This window comes from Schistocerca cancellata, chromosome 4 (genome assembly GCF_023864275.1).
Source record: "Schistocerca cancellata isolate TAMUIC-IGC-003103 chromosome 4, iqSchCanc2.1, whole genome shotgun sequence".
Lineage (NCBI taxonomy): Eukaryota > Metazoa > Arthropoda > Insecta > Orthoptera > Acrididae > Schistocerca > Schistocerca cancellata.
In genome coordinates, this window is record NC_064629.1 from 100,098,752 (window position 1) to 100,111,317 (window position 12,566).

Here is a 12,566-nt window from a genome sequence, read left to right on the forward strand (position 1 = left end):
TGATGGCTGGGTGTTGTGTGCTGTCCTTAGGTTAGTTAGGTTTAAGTAGTTCTAAGTTCTAGGGGACTGATGACCATAGATGTTAAGTCCCATAGTGCTCAGAGCCATTTGATCCATCTATACATTTTGGTGAGTGAGTTTGCGAGTATCAAAATATGTGACATAAATAATTGTATCTTTTGAGTGGATTGACTTAGAAGCTTACAAGTTTTACACGACCAAGAGACAGTAAATCTTGGTATTTCAGATAAATTTCAACGTGATGCCTCTGCCCATTCCTGAGCGAAAGGGATATTAACAGACGGACAGACAGTCGGACAACACATAGATCAAATAAGGTATCCGTTTCTTATCAACTGAGGCACACAAATCTAGAAAGGGAAAAGTTTCCACAATTCCCTCCATGAAGAGAAAATCATGTTTTAAAAATGGCTCACAAAGTGCCAATGGATAGTCGCTGGCTGATAAACTGTGCATGATACCCTTCATATTGCTACGAAAAGAATCAGTCATGCACAGATGTCTATGGATTAGGTGAAATAGCCGTCTACAGTTGGTTGAAATGGCTCTGAGCACTATGGGACTTAACATCTGAGATCATCAGTCCCCTAGAACTTAGAACTACTTAAACCTATCTAACCTAAGGACATCACACACATCCATGTCCGAGGCAGGATTCGAACCTGCGACCGTAGCGGTCGCGCGGTTCCAGACTGAAGCGCCTGGAACCGCTCGGCCACAGCGGCCGGCGTAATTTTCATTGGTTGATGCTACAAACCAAAGGGTAATCTCTTTGCAGAAAACATTTTTTTTTTGTTTTGACCAGCAGAACATTGTCTTTAGCAGAAATTAGTTATGCAGTCGGAAAGAAAATCTCCATACAAATTAGCAGAGTTAACATACCATACCAACATACAGATAACTACAGAAAACACACAGCACGTAGGTGGTTCATTTTTAGAATAACACACGAATTGTAGATTAAGCTATGTCTTGGCACATGAAGAAAAATCAGAGAGGATATCCATAGAGCCTCTTCACAATTTCAAAAACTTATAACAATGGTAAGTGATACCTTCATCAGATTTGACCTATGCACTTAGTGGTAATCAAAGTTTTTAATCACACTACATTTGTGTGCTTCAGGTACCATGTCAGTTGATGAGGTACTGTGAAGCGAACTTCAGACCTAATGGCTCAACCTCGAGAGAAGGGGCAGTGTGTATCATGGTTTAATCGAACAAAATTGGATCTGCAGGTCCAGTGATGTTTCAGAACTAAGTACGAAAGAGATCCGCCCTCACGTCCATCAATCTGTATGTGATACAAGAAATTTATGGAGACATGGACAGTGTCCCAGAGGGGCGAGTGGTTGACTAAGAAAACATCGATCTTGCAAGGCAAATCTTCGATCATTCTTGCTGAGTGCCTATCCGTTGCAGCTACCATGTTCAACAATGCACGAAATTTTGCGAGTGTACATTTAAAAAGTAAAAAAGTTACAGACAGTGCATTCAAATCATAAACGAAGACAAATCGTTTTTGGAGTTAACATGCAGGAATGGATGTCTATGGAAGTAGTAGGAAAAGGGAGGCACGACACAAGAGATGATATCAAATTGATATGAAGATTAATTAAGTTGATCAATTAATTTCCCTCCCCAACAACGACCACCTGCAGCCATGGATGATATCATGCGCTTTCCTCACCCAGCACGTGGGTGGCAGCCCCCTACTCCCTCTCCAACAGCCCCCCCCCCCCCTTCATCTCCCCAACCTACCCTGCTGACGAGAATTTCGAATTTTGGCGGAAATTTCGAATTTTGGTGGCAATTTCCAATTTTTGCTGTACAGTTCAATGGTCAATTGAGAGGGCGTAATATTAAAGGAAATTTTTGATGGAAGTTGTTCATAGGATGGGAATAGATGGTAGAAATGTGAAAAAAAAAACAATTCAGAGGAGGGGAAATCTGTGAACTATGCTCTGACGAGGACATACACTACTGGCCATTGAAATTGCTACACCAAGAAGAAATGCAGATGATAAACGGGTATTCATTGGACAAATATATTATACTAGAACTGACATGTGATTACATTTTCACGCAGTTTGGGTACATAGATCCTGAGAAATCAGTACCTAGAACAACCACCTCTGGCCGTAATAACGGCCTTGATACGCCTGGGCATTCAGTCAAACAGAGCTTGGATGGCGTGTACAGGTACAGCTGCACATGCAGCTTCAACACGATACCACAGTTCATCAAGAGTAGTGACTGGCGTATTGTCACGAGCCAGTTCCTCGGCCACCATTGACCAGACGTTTTTAATTGGTGAGAGATCTGGAGAATGTGCTGTCCTGGGCAGCAGTCGAACATTTTCTGTATCCAGAAAGGCCCGTACAGGACCTGCAACATGCGGTCGTGCATTATCCTGCTGAAATGTAGGGTTTCGCAGGGATCGAATGAAGGGTAGAGCCACAGGTCGTAACACATCTGAAATGCAACGTCCACTGTTCAAAGTGCCGTCAATGCAAACAAGAGGTGACCGAGACGTGTAACCAATGGCACCCCATACCATCACGCCGGATGATACGCCAGTATGGCGATAACGAATACACGCTTCCAATGTGCGTTCACCGCGATGTCGCCAAACACGGATGCGACCATCATGATGCTGTGAACACAACCTGGATTCGAACTGTTCGTGCAGATGGTTGTTGTCTTGCAAACATCCCCATCCGTTGACTCAGGGATGGAGACGTGGCTGCACGATCCGTTACAGCCATGGGGATAAGATGCGTGTCATATCGACTGCTAGTGATACGAGGCCGTTGGGATCCAGCATGGAATTCCGTATTACCCACCTGAACCCACCGATTCCATATTCTGCTAACAGTCATTGGATCTCGACCAAAGCGAGCAGCAATGTCGCGATACGATAAACCGCAATCACGATAGGCTACAATCCGACTTTAATCAATGTCGGAAACGTGATGGTACCCATTTCTCCTCCTTACACGAGGCATCACAACAACTTTTCACCAGGCAACGCCGGTCAACTGCTGTTAGTGTATGAGAAATCGGTTGGAAATTTTCCTCATGTCAGCACGTTGTAGATGTCGCCACAGGCGCTAACCTTGTGTGAATGCTCTTAAAAGCTAATCATTTGCATATCACAGCATCTTCTTCCTGTCGGATAAATTTCGCGTCTGTAGCACGGCATCTTCGTGGTGTAGCAATTTTAATGGCCAGTAGCGGAATTTGCATTTCATACGACAGGGATACTCTTGTCTAACTTACAATCACTTCATGTACTGCAATCGCTATGTCCTTAAGATGCTCATTGGTGCATTGCCACTGGCCGGGGTGGCCGAACGGTTATAGGCGCTACAGTCTGGAACCGCGTGACCGCTACGGTCGCAGGTTCGAATCAAGCTTCTGGCATGGATGTGTGTGATGTCCTTAGGTTAGTGAGGTTTAAGTAGTTCTAAGTTCTAGGAGACTGATGGCCTCAGAAGTTAAGTCCCATAGTGCTCAGAGCTATTTGAATCATTAGCTGCATTGCCGGGTGCGAGTGCAATAGTAGTGCGCCAGGGTTCATCCCTTCCCCGCCTTCTGCACCATGCTGCCTCATGTGACCTTGGGGGGCACCATCTGTGCCCCACTGCACCACATTCATGACAGCTGATGCAGCTGCCCGCCTCACAGTTCTCATCTGGACCTGCCTACTGCATTCTGTATTGCTGCGGGGGGCTTGAGATGAAACGGCGCTGCGCCAGGCGCGTTCGTAACTCTCTGAAGACTTAGATGACACAAACCACGACATGCGCGCCACTGGGTTCTGTTCCCGACGATCTTCGCGATGACTACCGGCACTTGTGGCCCCTCGGCTTCCACATCACATCCCCTCGGCAGCAACCAGTAGCTGGAAATCGGCAGATGAATGTAATTCACAACGTCGCTCTCAAGGCGTTCTTTGTTGGGCATCCACCACGAACAATAGATTTGTTTTTGAAGGTTAGCATCCTCTCCCACAGGTATGTCCTAACGAAAACAACAACACGTATTTCGAGGGGCCTAGCTGGCACTGAGCGCGCCAGGCTATCTATCTGTCTCACAATGAACAAAGTCTGTTTTTCTAAAGATAGCAGATGCATCAAATTTTTCATCCACTTACTGACAACCAAAGGATGTTTTCAGAGGGGACCTCTATCTGTTTCACAGAATTTTTTGGCCCCCACACCAGCCCTCTGCACCAAACCTACGTCAAGAAGAAACAGAAAGCAACATTAGCTTCCTCACCTTACAGCTGTACCCCGACTAACAACTACATGTATTTCGAGGGATGCAACTGACGTCAGAAGTATCAAGCTATCTGTTTGCTCCAGAATGAACAAAGACGTTTTTTTTTAAAAAAAAAAGCTAGCAGCTACATCAAATTTTTCAGCCACTTGCCAGGAAAAAAAGGATGTCTGCCTCGGATTTTTTTTTCTACTTTATAATCGCATTCTATTCCTCAAATTCCTGCACAAAGCGTGCTTGAAGAAAAAAGAAGGTAACTTGCTGGTATGCCAATCTGAGTCCCTATTGGTCCTATGTTAAATATTTATAAATTATGCACATTCAAATGATGTCTGTAAATATGTTGTGAATATTATTGTGATGTATATATTTTTAATAATTTCCTGTGTGCAAAATAACCAATGAAAGAGAATGTAAAGAATTGTAGTAGACGCACATGCCAAGTCCTGGAATATCATATGTAAACAAAAGAGGTTATTGTTATTGTGAAACATCCCCTTAGAAAAATTAATGAATGACTGTGCTGATAAACCTCTTACGTTATTTGATTTTCAAACAGCTGAGCAGAACTGAACGTATTCAGACATTTCTCACTTTACTTATTCTGATCATCACTAAAATGACACACAATATTTTTAGCGCAAGGCAATCTGACTTTCAATAACCTCTACAAAAGAATCGCCCTGACTAACAATAACCTATACCTTTCATGAATCACTTACCTCACAAAAATCTTCGTTACTCAAACTACTGCAATACTGAGTGCGCCAATACTGCCAGCTGAATAAAGGATTCTAACTACTGAAGTCACTAACTACTGATAGGCATAGTTAGCCAATAACAGATTTTGATAAAGAACAAACAATGTATTTACCTTAATAGTGTTCAAAAGTCATTATATATATATATATATATATATATATATATATATATATAATTTCATGACATCCAGTCTTACAAATTTACTGTCTCTGATGGACACACGACCAGATCATCCTCTCTCAAAACTCCGCCATCTCTCTCCCCACATCCACCACAGCTGGCGGCTCACCTCCAACTGCGCAACGCTACGCGCTGTTAACAGCCAACTGCCCAACACTACAATAGCAACTGTTCCAACAATGCCACCCAGCCACAGACTGCACACAGCACAGCCAGTGATTTTCATACAGAGCGCTACGTGGCGTTACCAACATAAAAACCTAAACAGTCTACTTACAATTGTCGTAGTGTCACTGTGCGCAGGAGCGTGTTGCAGTCGGGCAGTGTATGTCATGTGGTGTAGTGGCTGCAAAATACCATGGCCGCTAGATGCGCAGTCGGCCGGTGAAGCGTGGGAAGAGTGGCAATGGTGTGGGGTCTGTCAGAGTGCTGTAGGGGAAACGCTGAGCGCTGGAAGCGAAGTGCCGTCTAAACTGAAGCCTACTGTTACATATTTTTGTAAATATTCAACGTGTCTCTTCCATGCCCACACCTGCAGGGTGACCATTTAAAATGACCTATTGTCATCTCTGCTTTCGTTAGTATCTTAAAAGAATGCCACTGAAAAGCAGTGATTTATTTTCGCCTGACTTGTCAACCGGAACTTTCACAGAAGCGTCATGAGTGGCGAATTTCGAGTAAAATCTACACATTTCTCTTGTTACCATGTAAAAATTTCCTTCTTTTCCCAAAAACACAGCGGAGTTTTGAGTCTTTCCTCACTAACATGTTCTGCAGACAAAACTGCGACAGAATTCTTCATTACACACTTTTCCGAATGTCGCGCGGTATCTTACTTTCACATGAATGTCACATTAAATGTGACCATTAACAAAATGATGAGCACATCATCATGAACCTGGCATATAAAGCTATGAGTAAAGCAAAACTCAGATTTTTTACCGAATATTTTCTGTAAAATAGTTTGAGAAAGATTCCAGGGTGCGCGCCTCGGTTCTATCATCGCTGACCAACCGGAAGGTGGGAAACAGTTGTCGGCCTCCCCTTCTGAACAAACGAATGAACTCACCCAGTACTTTGGACGAAAACTGGTCACTTCACAACGGACACCATATCCTGTGGGAGGTATAACGAGAGTCAGGTAGTAGCGAAGTAGGGGGTCGGACAAAAAGACATTGTGATGCGAGAGTACGCAAGATTAGTTTCAATGCAAGATGCCATGTACGGTAGGGCCAGGCAAAATATGGAAAAGAAATTGGGCACAGCGCAAAGCATCATGGTTAACCAGTGTTAAAGAAGAGCGCTGGGGGTTCAAAGTTAATTGTGGTGAGGAGCTTGTGGCCGTACATTGTCGTGTTATAACGGACCTCGCCGCACCGACCAAAGCGCTATGAACTAAAACCTGACCAGTTTATCATTTAGAATTGAAAAAGACTTGTCAGTGTTAGTTCGAGTCGTCCAGTAACAAATACTTTACCAACTTACTTGTGTTAAGGTGGGTAATCTCAGTAGCAACTGCCTGATAGGATCCTCTCTATATCCATAATTAAATACTAATTTAAATACTAAAATTATCACCGTGAGAAATGCAATTCAGTTGTTACGTAACTGGTAGAGTAGAGAACTAGTAATTAATTCCATGAAGTGGTTACAAATTTGCTTTTGTTCATGACTGAAATTTTTCTGGATGATCATTGCGTTTTGATAATGAGTGCGAGTCAGTGCCTTTACAACTGTCAGCGCCTGCCAACTTGCTACGAGGCGTGTTTTTTAAGTAAGTACTGTTTTGAAATTTAAAAAAGATGTGCTAAGATACCTCATTAATTTTATTTTTACATGAAAGCCTGTACCTTAATCCACTTTTCTACATAATTTACGTCAACATTGAGGCAGTTGTCATAGCGTTGTACTAGTTTTTGAATACCCTTCTCATAGAAGTCTGCCGCCTGAATTGTTAACCACTGAATCATCACCGTTTTGACTTCGTCATCGTCTTGAAGACGCTGACCGCCCAGGTGTTTCTTCAAGTGCAGCAACAGGCGCAAGATCGGGGATGTGCGGAGGATGGTCTAGAGTTTCCCATCGAAAAGATGTGATGCGATCTTTGGTCTGATTCGCCACATGCGGACGGGCATGGTCTTGCAGCAAAACGATGCCCTTGCTCAACTTCCATGGACTGTTGCTTTGATTCTGGTGTCATGTAGGCCACCCATGTTTCATCGGCCGTAACAATTTGATTTAAGAAATCATAACAGTCGTTGTGGTACCGCTCAAGGAAAGTCAATGCACTGTCTAAACGTTTGGTTTTGTGCACATCCGTCAACATTTTCGGTACCCAATGTTCTTACAATTTTCGGTAATTCAAGTGCTCGGTGATAATGCCATACAAAACACTACGAGAAACATTAGGAAAGTCATCCCGCAAGGAGGAAATCGTAAAGCGTCTGTTTTCTCTGACCTTATTGGCCACTTCCTGCACCAAGCTTTCATTAACGACCGAAGGGCGCCCACTCCGTTGTTCATCATGCACATTTGTGCGGCCATCTTTAAACGCTCGCACCCACTTTCTTACCATTCCATCACTCATAATGTTTTCTCCGTAAACTGCACAGATCTCACGATGAATATCGATCGCTTTTAGGCCTTTAGCACGACTTCACAGTCGGCGGGACCACGATTATCGCAGGCACCTTAAACACTCAGTACACAACGTAAACAAGGAATAACCAGACTGTAACGGCCTCAGTGCGTAGATTAAGGTACAGGCTTTCATGTAAAAATAAAATTATTGAGATATCTTTGCACGTCTTTTTTTAATTTCAAACGGTATTTACTTAAAAAACACGCCTCGTACAATAATAGTGTAATTTAATTTCCAAGTTAAGAGTTTTAATTGATTTCGCTAACACTAGGTGACCTGGCGATCGTTCATTTACATAATTTCCATATAGAGTAAAAATCAGTTCATCATTTGTGCCCAAAATTTCACTAGCCAGTTTCTGTATTATTTAGTACATTTTTTATTTCTGCCTATAGTTATCGCGCAAAGTAAACCACACAATAAGGATCAAGTTACGACAGCATCTGACTTCTTCTATGTAATACTTCTCCCAAATTAATGTCAAACCATTAGCAGCACGGTAATTCTTTAATTTGTCTACCACCGGGAAAGTAACTTCACTGGCGAACGATGGCGATGTGGCGAACAGCACGTCGTAAAGCAGGAGGAGGTAATGTGGATTTTTAGTGGCTTAGGGTTCTCTTGGTGATCGTCTCGTTATCAATGTAGCAGTTTTATTTATTTATTGTTTTGTGGGACCAAATTAAGGAGAAGTCTCCATGGTCATGGAACGAGTCAATACATGAAATTATAACACGATATTAGAAACAGATAAAATGAAATATAAAAAAAACCATATTCAGGTGACAAGTCGTAAGTTTAAGTACCGAAATGTATTCCTCGGAGCCCGATATGCAAGGAGATTATAGATTATCAGACGACTACTGTAATACCTTCAGTGGCTTCAATATTTAACTACATGGTGAAATCCCAGCAATGCGTTTTTATACCACACATAGCTCATCCAGAAAAATTACCCTTGTTAAAGTCAGGAATTTTCATTACTCTTGTTTTTAATTACAATACTATGTTAGCTAAGATCGAGAGACTGCTATGTCACCTAAGAAGCATATAGCCGGAGTTTTACCACATATTATTTCCTTCTGTTTAAAAATTAATTGACGTTCAAAGCTATATTGTTCTCTGCTCGTTTCTTTTTACGTGTTTACTGCAACTGTTCACATCACTGCAGATTAGTTGGATCGCTTGCGTATCCAGTGCTGTCCAAGTAAAATACGCTGGTAAAGCCGTTGTCCCTTATTATCGCTGAGTCGATGTATATTGTATAAGTAACGCACAACATAAACGTATCGTCATTACTGTACCTGACTGTACTCGAGAAAGCTTGGATTCCGGTTCACCTGAAACGAAATCCAATGGGGTGCTGCAAACGCGGAAGAGTACATAGCGTAATGTTTGCATGAGGTTTCAAATGTTCAAATGTGTGTGAATTCCTAAGGGACCAAACTGCTGCGGTCATCGGTCCCTAGACTTACACACTAGTTAGACTAACTTATGCTACGAACAACACACACACCCAGGCCCGAGGGAGGACTGGAACCTCCGGCGGGTGGAGCCGCGCAATCCGTGACATGACGCCCAGACCGCGCGTCCGCTCCGAGCGGCTTACATGAGGTTTATTCTTATCACGAACAGAATATAAATGCACGTGCCACAGCAAGCTGTTATCATGGCGGTGTCGGTGACACCTCTGTAACATACGAATAATGGAAAAAAATTAAGTACCATGCTCAATTTTTCTTTAAGTATATGCTGTAAACAAATAACAGCAGTTAAATACATCAGTATTCCAGAATAATAATTATTTGATGTAACGATGAAGGTCATATTTAATCACCTTTTTCACTCTTGGTCCCAGGATCGAGCAGTTCAGTCGATCTTGCTGTTGGTTTTCCCACCCAGTCAAATATCACCATCTCCTGTTCCAGAAGGGAGAGATCACACTGCCTTTCAGCAGCCGCCATATCACGCTCCTATTCCTGTATTTCACCCTCGCCGGAATTATTTTTGTTGTGGAGCCACCGATCGATCCATCTCACAAAAGTCGTCTACAACAAGATATTGATTATAAGAAACAAAAACAACAACAGCAAAAAATTTGTACTGAATTTGACTACAGCGAGATAATGATTATACATTACTACGAAGAAAATGAATAAAAAGTTCATACCAGATCTAAGTGATGACTCCTGGTCCTCATCCTCGACACATACCCATACTAGGGTCTCATCCTCCTCTTGATCCATAGCAACATCTACAACAATGGATAATATATGCCCCACACCACCGTATATAATGAAAAAAGAGTCTAGCGGTTATATGCTACAAATATACCTACGTCTTGTTGCATTTCGCCCTTCAGCAGCAGCTCAATGTCCGTTAGTTGTTGCTCTAATGCTGCAACAGCGAGATCAAAATTATAAACACTTGTTACTATCTGAATACATCAAGAGCTGTTTTCTGAGCATGTAAACTATCACACGGAATTTGGAGATGTACTTATGTGATGGTAGCACAAGCTCTTCAGCTTACTGGCGACTTCAGCTTACAACTGCTGTTGCTTTAAAGCTAGAACAATAGTAGAAATGTTATAAGCTCTTGCTACGATTTGAATACCTTAAGAGATGTTTTCTGAACGTGGAAACTATCACACACAGAATTTTGAGATGTGTTTACATGATGGTAGCACATCTTCAGGTTGCTGGCGAATTTCAGCTTCCAGCTGGCGTTCTAGTTATGCCAACATTTTGGGAATGAACACTGCAGTAGAAAGAAAAAGGAACTTTTATAACCGCTTGATACGAAAATGTATCACAATCTCGAAAAATTTGAATACTTTCGCTACGAAATTTTATAGCTGTCGCAATTTGAACTCATAATTTTTTATAAACATTTACATGGCAACTGACCCACGTTTGGCCGTTTCCCACCACCACTATCGCTGGCATCACTGCTAGCTCACCATTTCATATTGCAGCAATCACACGGACACAACTAGGCACTGTCAAAGACTGATGATGATTGTGGTAGGGATTGGGCTCTATATACCGTCAGACTCCACCTTCTATTTTGCAGAGGACCAATAGGAACCCATAGTGCCACACCAGCAAGTTATAACTTGCCTTCCTTTTTTGTTGAAGCAGGCTTGATGCAGGTGTTTGAAGAAGAGAATATGGATGTAAAGGAGAAAAAATTTCAGAGACAAACATTCTTTGGTTGCTGACAAGTGGCTGAAAAATTGGACACAGCTGCTAGCTTTAGAGAAACGCTCTTTGTGCATTCTGAGGTAGATAGCTTGATATTTCTGACATCAGCTGCATCCCTCGAAATACATATTGTTGTTAGTCAGGGTATAGCTGTGGGGTGAGGGCGCTAACCTCGCCTTATTTTCCTTCTTCAAGCAGGCTTGGTGCAGGGGGCTGCTGTGGGGAAAACAAATATTCTGTGAAACAGACAGAGGTCCCTTCTGAACACATCCTTTAGTTTCCAGCAAGTGGATGAAAAATTGAATGCATCTGCTATCTTCAGAAAACACCCTTTGTTCACTCTGAGACAGATAGATAGTCTGTCACGTTCAGTGCCAGCTGCATCCCTCGAGATATATGTTCCTGTTTTCGTTAGGACATACCTGTGGGAGAAGACGCTAACCTTCGAAAACGAATCTATTATTTGTGGTAGATGCCCAACACAGAACACCTTGAGAACGGCATTGTAAATGACACTCCTCTTCCGATTTCCAACCGCTGGTTGCCGCCCCCTATGGCGTAGAGGCTGAGGGGGTGACAAGCGCGGGTGGTCATCGTGCAGATCGCCAGACACCGAGCCAAGTAGAGCACGTATCGTGGGTTGTGTCATCTAAGACCTTGGTGAGGCGCCCTCCCATCGCAACCACCCTGGAGCAGGGCAGAATGCGATAGGCAGGTCCAGTCGAGACCCGTGTGGCGAGACAGTTGCCTCAGCCGTTACGAATGCGGTCCGGTGGCGGACATTAGAGCCCCGTCATAGGTCACATGAGGCGACATGGTGAAGAAAGCGGGGAAGGAATGAACCCTGGCACACCACTATTGCACTCGCACCTGGCAGGGCATCAGAGAGCATCTTAATGGCTTTGCTATCACAGTATAAGAAGCGATCAGAAGTTAAACAAGAGTATCCCTGTCCTATGAAATTCAAATTATGTCCTTTTCGAAGCATCGTTCACCGATTTCCCATTCTCTGAATTGTTTTTTTTTTCGGTTTTCACCACCTATTTCCGTTTTATAAAAAATTTCCATCAGTGATTTCCGTTAATATTACATACTCAGAACTGACAATTGAATTGTACGTCGAAAATTCGGAATTGCCGCCAAATTTCGAAATCCCGCGAAAATTCGAAATTCTCACCACTAGGGTAGGTGGGGGAAGGGAAGAGGGAGGGGAGGGGGTTGAGTGGACAGGGGGGATGGGGCTAGGACCCACCTGCCAGATGAGGAAAGCGCATGACACCATCTGGGGGTGGTGGTGGTGGGCGTGGCTGGAGGGGTGCGTAATTGATCAATTTAGTTAATTTCCATATCAATTTCATATCGAAATTGGGGTCATGCCCCCCTTGCCCTACTACTTACAGATGAAACGTTCTTCTCCTGAGTTGTTTCAGACACGAGGCATTCAGGGAAAGTGAACACACGCAGTGTGAGTAT